Source organism: Zootoca vivipara, chromosome 10 (genome assembly GCF_965207765.1).
Source record: "Zootoca vivipara chromosome 10, rZooViv2.hap1.1, whole genome shotgun sequence".
NCBI lineage: Eukaryota > Metazoa > Chordata > Lepidosauria > Squamata > Lacertidae > Zootoca > Zootoca vivipara.
Genome location: NC_142593.1, coordinates 29,120,212 through 29,133,309, shown reverse-complemented (window position 1 = coordinate 29,133,309; position 13,098 = coordinate 29,120,212). Strand labels below are relative to the sequence as shown.

The following is a 13,098-nucleotide window of genomic DNA, read 5'->3' as shown; positions in this document are numbered from 1 at the left end:
AGGGGAATTAAAATATGAAACACTCACCACATACACCCTCTGTATTTCAAATTCATCCACCTTCAGTGCTTTACTTAAGCTGTTCCATAGTAGTTACTTCACAGTTTACAACTCTTAGTCGGCACCTTGAATGTTTAAAAGCAGAACAGTAAGACATTATTAAAATGCAGGACTCTATTCGTGAAGCAAATAATATGAAAATCCTTGAAAACAACGGTTCCTGTAAAGCTTTAGGCAAACTGGTTGATATCACTTAGAAACTACGTATTAACAAGTAACTAAGATCGAGTATTTTGAGTAAATACTGTTTTTAAATTATCCAAGATGCTGAATTATCATAATAGTGAGCCACACCAAATCTGGAATGCTAGACTGAAATAAATGCAAACTGGCATATTATGTGAGATGCTTTATACTGATTGTTGCTGTTATTTCTAGACACCCTTCATCTTAAGATTGCAGGGCAGTATACAACATAATATAAAACCGTACAATAAAACAAAATGATAATAATAAAATTAGCATTAAAATAAAGTAATCTGACAGCATAGAACAGTCCCAGAGACTCAAAATTAGAGCCTCAACTTCAAATGGCAGAGTAAATAAATGTGTTAGAAAAACATTATTGGGCAGGCCAATTGTATCTCCAGTAGGAGGGAGCTCCATAACTTTATAGCTATTTCATCTTCAATAGATACCGTATATTAGGTCAGAGGGATCATGATAGCAGTGCTGACGGCATGCATAATGCAAAGAGCACCACTCAGATGAGTCCCATTGAAATTACTGTACCTAAGTTAGTCCTGCTCACAAATTTTAATGGATCTGCTCTGAAGTTGACCAACAGTGGATACAGTCCCTTGAGAATATATTTGGTCAACATGGTTCTCCCCGCCCCAAAGTATTTCTACCTACATTCTAGTTGTATGTTAAGGTGCTGAACAAGAAGTATGTTAAGGTGCTGAACAAGAGGTGCTGAACAACCTTTCAGAGTCAATCCATCACAACAGAGACACCATCTTAGCTTGGAACACAGGTGGGGTTTATTTGGGGTTTTTTTAAACCTTGGTAAGGGCTGTGATTCAAAGTAATTCTAGTTCCTAGTGGTGTAGATATATATAGTCATGCTTCTTGATCATGCTAAAGGACCTCTCCCTCTCTCCAGCCTGAGATCTGATGGTGGAAAGAGGGTCTCCTGGTTAATGGCTTTGATGACTATTGGCCATGTGTGCAGCATAACGTTTTCCCTTTTCTCATGAGAAAGCCTATTCAGCATAAGGGAATTTCCCTTTAAAAAAAGGGAGAACTTGACAGCTACTTGGTAGTCTGTATCTGCATCAGAACCCTGTTAACTGTATTGAGTCTAAGCCAGTTTGTGTCTTGGGTTGTTTACTTGGAAGCAAGTCCTTCTATGGTCCGTGGACCTTAGTCACAGATAAACAACATGCCCACCATTGCACAGCCCCGACTTTTTCTTTTCTATTGCAGACTTGTGTTCAGCTTGCTTGTTCTTTTCATATTTTACCTCCTCCACAATGGAGGCTGCTTGAAAGGATTGCGGGTTAACCTATCCCTTCTACATTCTGATGCAGTTGTATACGCAATACACAAAACCTACTGTGGGGGAGTTGTGGGCATTTTCACATCGTTTCTTGAATGCTCTGGCATGCAAAAACTCTTAGTTAGGGGTTACCAACCTTTTTAGGCCCAAGAACACATTTGGATTTTTTGTGTGAGTGCGATGGATACCCCCATGTCCTGTCACCTGTCACTCCATCTTATCAGCCCACCCTCATTCGACAGAAAAAGCGAGCACACAAACTTTACTTCTCTAAGGGATCAATGTAGGGTTTAGAAGAATTAATCTGAGCTTTGAAAAGCCCATACAGCTGAAAGAGGAAGTGAGAATGAGATTGTGCACACATTTAGTAGCTTAAAACGCAGCTAGGCTGTTCTTTTTCTCAATTCGGATCGAAACTTGTTTCGGAAGGGGTGGCGGAGGAAGCATGGAAATGCGGCGTTTCATAAGAAATTGCAGAATAGCTCTGGCAAACATCATGTGCACACCTCTCCCCGGACCAGAAGCAGGAGTGTGCTTCTTGATGCTGGGCGAACCTTAGTTTGTGTACAGCCACGGTGTCCCTCTTCCAACTTTGCTTCTTCAGCTTTATGTACTTTCCAGAGGAGAGAAAAAAAGAGAGAGCCACTGTCACTGTCCTTGCCAAGGGGGTAGGGAGCAGAGCGAGGCTTCACGGAGAAGGACCTCCAGTTTCAAAAAGCCAAGAGGGTCAAGCTGTGGCTTCAAAGAGTATTTATTGACTGGATTTATATACTACTGCCTTTCTGTCAGGAAACCCAAGGTGGCTTGCAAGTTAAACACTAAAACAAATACATTATATAAAAAGGAGGCTGACTGAGTCCTCTCATGCCAAATGGGAGCTGGTGGTATGTGTCAGGACTCCCTCGCTTCTTCTGCCTTCCCCTTAGGTACGCTGGTCTCAGGGAAGGTTCAGAAAGAAGGAAAGAGAGAGATCCTCCAAGGGGCCAACGAGGTCGCACAGCCCGACGCCTGCGAATTGCAATCCGCTCACTGCCTCCACCCCCTGCCGCTCGCCTGCCAGAAAAACCGCGCAGGCGGCGCCGAGGCGCGTCCGCACGGGGCTGCGATCCGGGGCGGCTATGCGGGAGGACTTCCTTTTCCGCCCGTCTCATGCCGGCTGCCGCCATGCCGCCTCCACCTCCTGCGCCTGGATATCGCCGGTCAGACTCAGGAGCCCAAGGGGCGAATAGGTCAGGCAGCACCCAGAAGCGTCCAGTCTGCCGGATGCCCAGTCTCTCCTCTCCCACCCCCATCCAGTCTTTTTTTTTGGTTTGGCCCAAGCCACGCGGCTGGCAGGAAGCCCTAGAAACTGGGACCGACCAACGGGGGTGCGGGGGGTGGGGAGCGAGGAGAGCGCTTCGTACTTTTTCAATGCTCCATTTTCGGACCTTATTGATGTGCTACCCTGTGCCGCCCCTCTTCATTTTCCTCCTGCTGCAAAACGATTTGATGCTTGACTGCCGGTTAGTAGCTCAGAGGCTCCACGGCGCAGAGATCAGATTCTCCTCTTCCAACTGCAACAAGGATTTTGGGGGGGGGGGGGTTATGAAAAAAACCCGCATCTACCCACATCTGAAAGGCGGGGGAATCTCCCAACAAGGAAGGAGATAACTCCCTGGCTGCTCTGGGTTGATTCTGTTTGGCAGGAGGTTTGGGGATCTATAGGGAGTCATCTCACACACACGTGTAAAAGAGACGATCCTCTTCTCTGTGTTTCAGGTGTGTTCTTAAACAAAATCATTTCTTCAGGAATGTGGCCAGGTTTGTCTTGGGCTCTCAACAGCCCCAGTGCTGGGAGTTGTAGTCCAAAACTTAATGGAGGGCGCCAGTTCAGGGCATGTTGCTTTAGAAGAGTAGAACTTATTCCCACACGTTTTCATTTTTGCAATGAAACATGTCGTGTTTTATACATTTTATTTTATACATTTTATTTGAGTGTTATGTCTTGTATTGTAAAAGCTGCCTTGAGATTCTTTTGAACACGAGGTGGGGTATAAGGTTTGAAAATAAAAAAAAGATCTCCAGGGCTCAAACATTTGCCTTGCTCTTCAGAAAGGTAATGGTAATGAAGACCTGTCAAGTTATTTTGGCTCCCAAATTAATCAACTAAAATCTCACAAGCACCTCTCCTCCCTCCATGCCAGTAAAAAAGTAAGTAATAAGTAATAAAAAAATACACACACTATAATGACATTAAGAAGAACCCTCCTGGATCAGAGCAAAGACCCATTTAAGTCCAGCATGCTCTTCTCACAATGGCCAGCAAGATGTCTGTAGGAAGCGCACAAGCAGTATACGCACACTATAGCATTATGCATCCCAGCACTTAGTATTCAGAGACATACTGCCTCCAACAGTCCTACCGGGGAATGAGGCATGAAACATGGGATCTGCACCCCACCCCAACATTACGTATTTCTAAACTATATAATGTTCATTGCATTTTAATGGAAGGTATTGTCATCACCTTTTTTTCCTCTTTTTTTTTTTTTGACCACAGTAGAATCATAGAATTGTAGAGTTGGAAGGGACCACGAGGATTACGGTATCTATTCTAGTCCAACCCCCTGCAATGCGGGAATCTTTTGCCCAATGTGGGGCTCAAACCCACAACCTTGAGATTCAGAGTCTCATGCTCTCCCAACTGAGCAGGGCAAACATCATAGCAAGCATACATTGGATAAATAATAAGTATCAGAAAGCTCAGGGGCGTCTTGCCCATAGAGGCAAGTGGTGCAGGGCGCCGGGGCGCCATGTTCAGGAGGGCACAAGGGAAGAGGCAGAGGCTGGGCGCAGCACCTCCTGGCATCAGCTCATCACCCTCGCCCGCCTCGCTGAAGCAGCGCTGCACCCGGAGCCTCAGCCTCTTCCCCGCCGGAGGAGCCACCCTCCAGCCGCTGCCCGCCTCCTCCAGCCCTGCAAAGCTGCCGGTAGTGCTGTAAAAGGGTCGGCAACTCTGGGAAATGTGGGGGGGCACCAGAGGGATCTTTGTACCACGGCGCTGGGTATACTTAAGACTGAGAAAGCTACATATTTAGGATCAAATCTACCTGTCAATACCAATGACCCACCTAGCCTAGTGTCCTTTTGGGAAGCCTGCATGCAAGACCCAAGCATTCTCCCCACCTGCAGTTTCCAGCTACTGGCATTTGATCTGTAAGCTCTTCCCTCTAATCCCTGGTGTGCAGGGGGACTCCATAGCCCCTTGCTGATGAAAGCTTTTTATCTTCTCTTTACATGCCCTTGCAGTGCAGACTAAGCGAAAGGCACCAGAATCCAGATGTACTGAGCTGGGTGAAAAAAAGCCTTTACCAACTTATGACAGTTTCACATTAAGAGGACATGAAGTCTAGTGCTGCGATTCCTCATCAACATGGTGGCCAATGAGGCATCCAACCTCCCTGCTTGGTAAAACCACATGGTGGAAGGCAGAATAGGCCCCAACTAATCTTTGACACAGAGGGGGATACAGTTATTTCTAGTAGCCCAAAGCCCTTAAGGTGACTCCCAAATGGGTTGCTAATATCTCTAAGCCTGATTTGCTGCCCAATGCTAAAGCACCAGTTGTGGCAGTTCATACAGAACATAAACCCTGTCCCCGAATCGATACAAGAAGGCCAAAAAGAACAGCAAAAGCCACCAAAGCCAAATAAGATGGACTGGCAAAAACATCCTCCCTGAGAAAAAGGCAATATAATGCATCACTGGTTTTTACACTTGTAAACTGCTTAGAATCCTCTTTTGGCATTAAGCAGTATATTCATCAATGGATTACAAGGAACAGGGGATTGGACATAAAGAAGCCTTGCCCTTCGAGCAACTGAGGGTGGAGTGGAGAGGTGTGGTCTCTCAACAGTCTCACAATACTTTGTGACGTTAGGTAAGAGGTATGCTATTGCCATGTGATCTCTCCCCAAATGTGGTTGCAATGGGAGTCCTGTTTGAGAGTGGAAACTGGGCTTCATATTCTCCAGGGTTAAGCCCTTGTGCTGGAAACAGATATTGAGCCTGCCTCTGGCACAATTAAGCCCCTAAAAGCATCCTCTTCGTGCCCTGTTAGTCCCATACTGCTCACTATCCCGCTTCTCATGCTTTGCAGCCTTTTGGTACTTAACTGGGGAACATGATATCACTCTTCTCTTGTCATGTGATTAAGCACACAGCTGCCATGTTCAGAGAAGAGTGGAATTTGAAAGGAGACTGGCATGGAATGAAGGCATGCAATATAGGCCCAGCCCACACTTTACATGCTCTTAGAGCACTGCATGGCTGTACTTGTACACTGTGGGGTCCGAGCCTCATTCAATAGCATATTTAGCCTTGGGGTTAATCTAGCCTGAAAGTCAGCTGCCGGAGTGTGAAGGCAGTGCTACAAAACAAAATGCTCCTCACCATTATGTTCCATTGCTTTGCAAACCACAAAACTTTCAGTATTGGTATACAGTATATTGTTTTTCAGTAAGCATCTGAAATAACGAAACAACATCTGAACCTGCTAGAGAGAGCACTGCGCTATCAGTGGACAAAATACAAGCTCTCGGGAGTGAGAGCAAACACTGAACAGAGAGGGTTTCAAAAACAGGAAGGCAGTCAAGCTGGGTGTGGAAGAGAGATATTCCAGTGCAGTGCAATATAAAATAGCACTCAGTGTATTGAAACAATGTTTTAAAACAAGGTTGGATTCTATGGGCTGTAGGAACTGTGGACGCACTGGGACTGGGAAAGCAAAGTACGGTAGTGAGATGAAGGCTTTTCTGACGAGCAGGATAAAGCCAGCTTGCATTCCCAGGCTTGCAGGAATGAGATCCCACTTTATCTGCAGTAATACAAGTCTAAATGCTAGGCCAGTTAAAACACAACGAAAAACATCCCAGGCTTGATTCCTTTCTTCACCACAAAGCAGCAGTTGTCTCTTAATACAGAAACATATGTAAAATGCCAACCCAGAGTATTTTTTATTTTAAAACAGGTAGTTTTGGGATTACAATATCCACAATTTACTAAGTTATCAATCAGAAACATTCTTTTTAAACTTTAAATGGTGCTTATTCATTAGCATTTGAACTGCCTTTCTTTATTCATATGGATTTTCTAATCTGTTCATTGTCCTTTCTCTTTGCATTGCTGTTGACTATGAGTGAAATCAGTTAAAACACTTCCAACACCTAACAAGTTTCTCAGAAACTAAATACATTATATTCTACTAAAAACGGTCAGTCTTTTTTTTTTCAGGAGTTCTGGAAGCCAGCCAAATTAGTAAATAGGAGTTAAACAAGGAGTACAGTACATTCATTATTAAATAGTTTATTAGATATATAGTTGGTAAAAAAATTAGCAATTTTGCTCTCCCAAATAAATATAACTTTTTATAAATAGACAGAAAGAACCACAACCCACCTATATAAAGGTCCGCTGTGTAAATAATTTGTTCGATCATAAAAAACAAGTCAGAGCATGCTGTGGATACGATTCACAGAAATAAAAGCGAGATTTTCCATGGACTACAATGAGATGTGGGTTTCACCCCACTATCTCGGATTCCCCTTTTTGCTGGGCTCATAACTTTGATTCACTGTCTGAGGTTCTCCACCATCTTGAATTCTATCTTTGAATTGGTTATGTGGGCAACACAGCCCATATCTCTGTAATGCTGCGTGTCTTCTGTGTAGATTATGATCCTATCCACACCATATGTTTAAAGCACTTGGCTTTCTCCCAAAACTCCTGTAGGGAACTGCAGTTTGTTAGAGGTGCTGGGAATTGTGCCTCTGTGCATGGTAAACTACAATGGGAGGAAGACATGGCTGCTAAAGAGGCATGGATGTGTTTTAAATGTATGGAGTGATGTGACCCATGTTGATCAGGGAAGATTTCAGGGTTTCAGAGTTGGTCAGGAGCTTTGGAAGTCACCTAGCTCAACCCCCAGCTCAGTGCAGGATCTACAATACAATGTTTCTGACAGGCCTCTAGAAAAGACAGTGTGTTCCACTGTCAAACAGCTGCTACTGTTAGGAGGTTCCTCCTAATATTTAACTCAGATCTGACTCCCTTCAATTTCTAATTTCTCTTTGGAGCAAGAGAGAACAAGTCTGCTTCATCTTTCTCATGAAAGCCAGTCAGATACTTGAGGGCAGCTATCATGTTGGCGTTAACTCTGGAGGAATATGTTCCAAGATAACATACTAGAGCAGGCATAGGCAAACTCGGCCCTCCAGATGTTTTGGGACTACAACTCCCACCATCCCTAGCTAACAGGACCGGGGTCAAGGATGATGGGAACTGTAGTCTCAAAACATCTGGAGGGCCTAGTTTGCTTATGCCTGTACTAGAGCGATAGAAGAACGGAGTCTACCACTTTTCACCATGCTACATTTGGGTGTTTGATGCTACATTAGACTCTTCCTTAAATGCCTATACAGTACTCCTGTATTAATTTTTTCAGTGTATTGAGACAGCTACATATGGATATTTTGCAAGTGATGCTGCTTTGCAAGTTCCCTAAGCTGCTGGAACTCCAATAGTATGGAACTGGACTGTATGGCCATGACCGAAATACAAAAAGGCTAATCTGTTGCAGGCTTGGAGTAGAATTAAAATGTGGTGTTTGATAATCACCCAAGATGATAGAATGAGAATACATTGAGGAAAGGGGGGGGGGGTCAAATAGTTCTCTATGTGACAATGTCAAGGAAGTCTTCAATTAATTTCAGGGATTAGTGAGGAGTCACAATCGGAGCATGGCTGAGAAACAGCCATCCTCTTGATTTTGAGAGTATTGGTTTATATGATCTATAATTTATTCTAATAACCTAACAATTTTCTACTCATGAAACTGCCCTTGGTGTGTAACAGTTCCTTCCAGGAAGAATAACTTTCTATACCTGCCACTCAAGTGGTCCTGTAGTACCTGAGTGATTCTGATAGAATATTTTGTTCTTAGGCCACATTTTTGTACTTTTCAAGACTGCTCTAAATTAAATGATTAGGAAGAAGGACATTTGCTTTACGCTGCAGGAATACTGCATCTAACGCACACACAAAAGGAAAACCAGTTTGCAAATTGGCTTTTCAGATGTATAACTTACATTTTGAAAAGAAATATCAATAAATATATACGCAAACAGATGTATGCAAGGGCAATTGTGCAAGATTATAATCTCAGCAGTTTTGTCCATTCTCTTAATTTCATTAAAGCTACTATGCGTTTTCCCCAGTGCAAGGGAAAAAAGAAAGGCTTACATTGGTTTGAAAGCATATGACACATTCATGGCTTTCTAGGTTTGGAACGAGGAATAGCATACGCAAAGCAAAACTTCTGAATTTCCAGCGAGTCAAAGTTAGAGACAATACATAGAGACAACTTTGTCAAGTGTTACAATTTACTGGTAAAGACAAAGAAGTAGTAGAAAAGTGAACTAGATTGCTGGGTGTTGTTGTTTTTACATAAAGGAATGGAATGGATATAAAAGGTCTATCTGGAAAATCTGGAGAAACGGAGTATATTTAGCCCCCCCCCAAAAAAAAGATGTTGTGGGGCTCACATGAGCCACTTTTAGCTATTTAAAAGGGTGTGAGAAAGAAGGAAGAGAGTAACTATAGGCACAATCTATGTGGAAGTCCCCTGGTGGAAATCTCATTGCAATGAACAGGAGCCAGGCAAGGTGTATTTTGATAGGGCTTGCCTATTGCGAAGTCCCCAGTGACCATGCCCCATATCTTCCAAGTATAGGGTACAAAGCACCAGCCTCACATTACACAAACAAAATTTTAAGATTAGGACTGGGAAGAATTCTGAAACAGTAAACTACCAAAGATGGTTTCAGAATGTTCTTCCTGGCAAGGGTTTATGCAAATACTGTGAATGTGCCCATCAGAAAAGCTTGAGATACAGGTTAGACTGCCTTAAATAATGGGATTGGACTCAAGGTCCTCCAGGGCAATTTACAAATCTTAAGATTCTACAATTCTTAAGATATATACCGGGTAGCTATTGATGGCAGTCATTTTAATTTGTTTCAGTCACTCCTGAGTGTGTGTTTAGGAAAAGGACAAAAGTGTGCCAATTCTGCTTTTTAAACCATCCAACCTTTAAATAAACAACATTTAGGGTATTTATTTTAAATTTCACTGAAAAGAGGAAAGGACAATTTAACAGATACTATCTGTTAGTAGATAAATGTTAGCCCTTTATTATTCAGTCACACACAGATGTTTAGATGATATGGTAACAATGTCAAAAGCTGATGATCACGGTTAATCAGTATGAAGCTAAATAAGTTGCATACATGATTGCCAATACACAAAATAAGGTTTCTTATTCAAAAGAAGTAAACTACTTTATGACTTCAGGTGTAACAAAACAGACTACAGTAATTTTTAAACAGAAGGAACTCAGGCTACAAACTCTATTTACAAAGATTTTAATTAAGTGAGTCACATTAACAGAAGCTCAGGTGTCTTGATTCTGCAAAAAGAAAAACAGTTTGTAGCTTACTATTTTTGCCATTGCTCATGAATTTGTACAATTTCATAATTTCCCATAGGTATCTGTTTTGCTTTTAAAAAAGAAAACTTTCTAGAATTATTTATCTTTCAAGATAATGGGCATGGGGGAATTTCAGAAATTAACGGCAGCATTCTTTGCCTGCTTACTCAGAGTAAGACCCCCTGTGTTCAATAGGTCTTATTCCCAGTAAAGTGTGTGTAGGACCACGGTCAAAATGTATTTAGGATCACAGCCTAGGAAGCAAATGATGTGGTATGCTACATATTTAGTATTATCAATTAGTGTATAGCTCCATGCAGTGCTATCTTAATCATGTTTGCTTGAAAGTAAACCCCACTGTATTTCATGTGGCTTAATCCCAGGCAAGTGTGCACAGGATTTCAGTCTTGGATTGATATCAGAGGAAACACAGGTTCAGGTTCCTTAAACAGCCAATTAAGTTACCCCTTCTTTCTGAACATAATTTGTGTCATTGTATGAAATCAGTGACCTACAGTGACAGTTCATAAATTGAAAACTGTTCTTGCAAATGTCTGTGTCAGTGGCATTCTGCTTTGGCAGCTGCCTGGTTTTAGGACAGATATAAAGACAAATCAGCTGTTCTGCATGCTTCATCCCCCCCCCCCCATGAACAAGACAGACAGGCAGACCAAGGCTGTGATCGTAAACACAAATTTCTTGTAGGAAAAAAAAGGAAATTGTTTGGATTTACTTTGAAAAACCGATTAGTGTTTGAAAAACGTTTCCCATTTCTTGAGATCAGTAACCCCTGGACTTCATGTTCCAATCACAAATATTCCATGTAAAAATCTCTTTAAAGTTGTTGAACAATCCTGGCTTTAAAACTCCCATGCTTATTTTCCAAGCAGAATAACCTTCAGTGCCAAATTAATGTCACAATTTATCTATCTGTTGTTCTGTGCTCTTTAAACTTGCGTGCCAGGCAGTATGTCAATATGGAATCTGGTTGTTAAAAGCAGTTTCATATGTTCTCTTTGTATATAGACTTTGTATTGGGTCCCCCCCCTTCTTCTTTTTCTTCTTCTTCTCCTACCCCCTCTTTTTAATAAAAAAACTTGATTACTTGTTTACAGAAATGCTTTCAATTTGTTTGACAGTTTGTAAGAACTGCTGTGAAGCACAGTTAAAAGCACAAGCTTGTGAAAATAGAAATTCATCATAAAAATTCTGCTCCTCCCCAAAATACGCCTTAGCATTTGATCTCCCCCCCCCTCTTTGCTGTAATTAAAATAAGATTGTCCTGAAAAAATGTTCCTCAGGCTCCACCAGCAGAATGACGGTTTTATGAAATTAACAGTTGTTCAAACAGCACACATGATGTAATTAAAGTGAAATCAGGGTGCAAATACACTATTATATTCACACGTAGCTTTTGTTTCATAATCCAACTTCTTTCCCCAGTGACACCACCAGCATTTAACGTATGGTTTCCCTTTGATCAGTAACATCTTAATTTTTTTAAAGTCTTCCACATTCGCTCCCCATTTGGGAGGTAGAATGAGGGCATTCCAAAATGGAACATATTCTTTTCACTTCTCACTTTTTTTTTTAAAAAAAGGAAAATCATTTTGAAAGGGGGGGAGGGAATGTGCTTCTTAGCTTTCCTGCCAATTTTTACCCCTGCATGCTAAACATATATATTCTCAACATTTAGTCTTCAGAATACCTTTTCCAAAAAGCGGCAGTAATATAAAACACTGGATCTTGGTTGTCAAAGTTTCTCTTGTCAAAGGAATTATTAGAAAGAAGCCTGTTTCCAAAATGTGTCTCATTTTTTACATTAAAAAAAATCCTTTAAGTTTTTGAAAACTTACCTGTGGTTCCTGTTCCTAGGCAGAATTCTAGAGTAGAATTAGGAGATCAGCCTCAACTCTATTTTTATATAATATATATATATTAAAAAGGATTTTATTTATTTAAACTTACCAGTGCCCTTCTTCTCCAGGAAGATGTACCCGTCAGCACCTGCTGAGGGTTTCGATGATTAAACTGGCAGGTAAAAAATTCCTGTAGAATAAAGCCAGACCAGCTGGCTTTGAAGAGAAACCCCCCAGTTTGGGTCCTGTTTGCCTCACTCACCCTCTGCTATGAAGGCACAGGCTTTTTCCCCTTTGCTGTTGACCTGTAAGATGCGTGATTTCCATGCACAAGTGTCTGGCATGCCTGGCCCCACCTGCTCCTGTCACTCGAGAGTAAATTTAGCTGTAAAAGGTATCACTGACAAGCAGACCTTTGTCAGCTCTGGCGAAAGAACACAGAATTACTCTGTCCACAAAGCAAGCTGTAAGTTCAATTGGAAAATATCAAATCAGTAGCTTTATCCAAAAATCACTTCTTGGGAGGAAGCAAAATGAAATGACTTTCAGATGGCCAAAAGTAAAAGTAAAAAGTGTGTGTGTGTGGAGGGGGCATACCCCTCTTTTACAGTGAAGTTAAAAAAAACCCCTCATTTCCAAGAATAATTTTAGAACAAGACAACTTTTTGTACTTTTTAATTACAGATGGAAGGAAACTTCTTTAGAAATGGAAACAGAACACACATCATTCGGGTTATTAAACGATGTTAAGTATTAAATGGATTTCTTTCCCTTTTCACTCTTACTTTTATCCGGAGAAATATTAGAAACCTAAAACTTCTCAAAGAGGATTCAGTAATCTCGCTCCCCAAATTAGAACGTCGTGTTAAGAGACTGCATTTCAGAATTACACAGAGGCTTCAAAAATTGAGGAATCAGAGCAAATGTGCATAAGTAAAACCTTGTTAAACCTTGAAGCACTTTCATTCTGGATTTCTTCTCCTTTCTAGACTAAGGTAAGGGCATTTATGTCTTGCCAATCTGCTATTGTTATTCACCCGCCTCCCCTTGGAGAAAAAAAGTGTATAGGACTAGAAATTGAGAAAAGAAATCTGGTAGTTACCATTAGTACCATTAATTCACCAAATGAGTGAAATACCAGGCAAATGATCTGG

At 41.6% G+C, this 13,098-nt stretch overlaps 1 protein-coding gene across 12 annotated transcripts in view; it reads right to left on the bottom strand.

Annotated features, from left to right (window-relative positions):
* MEF2C (myocyte enhancer factor 2C) overlaps positions 1–12,216 on the bottom strand; it is a 170,104-nt gene extending 157,888 nt beyond the window's left edge. For 10 of the 12 annotated variants that reach the window (XM_088653047.1, XM_088653049.1, XM_088653048.1 and 7 more), the window contains exons 1-2: positions 12,054–12,216; positions 28–125 (exon numbers count right to left, since the gene is read on the bottom strand). The gene's annotated coding sequence lies outside the window, so the exon portion shown is untranslated. The remainder of the gene's footprint in view (positions 1–27; positions 126–12,053) is intronic. The other 2 variants (XM_088653056.1, XM_088653061.1) reach the window with 1 other exon arrangement.
* Between the last annotated feature and the right edge of the window lie 882 nt (positions 12,217–13,098).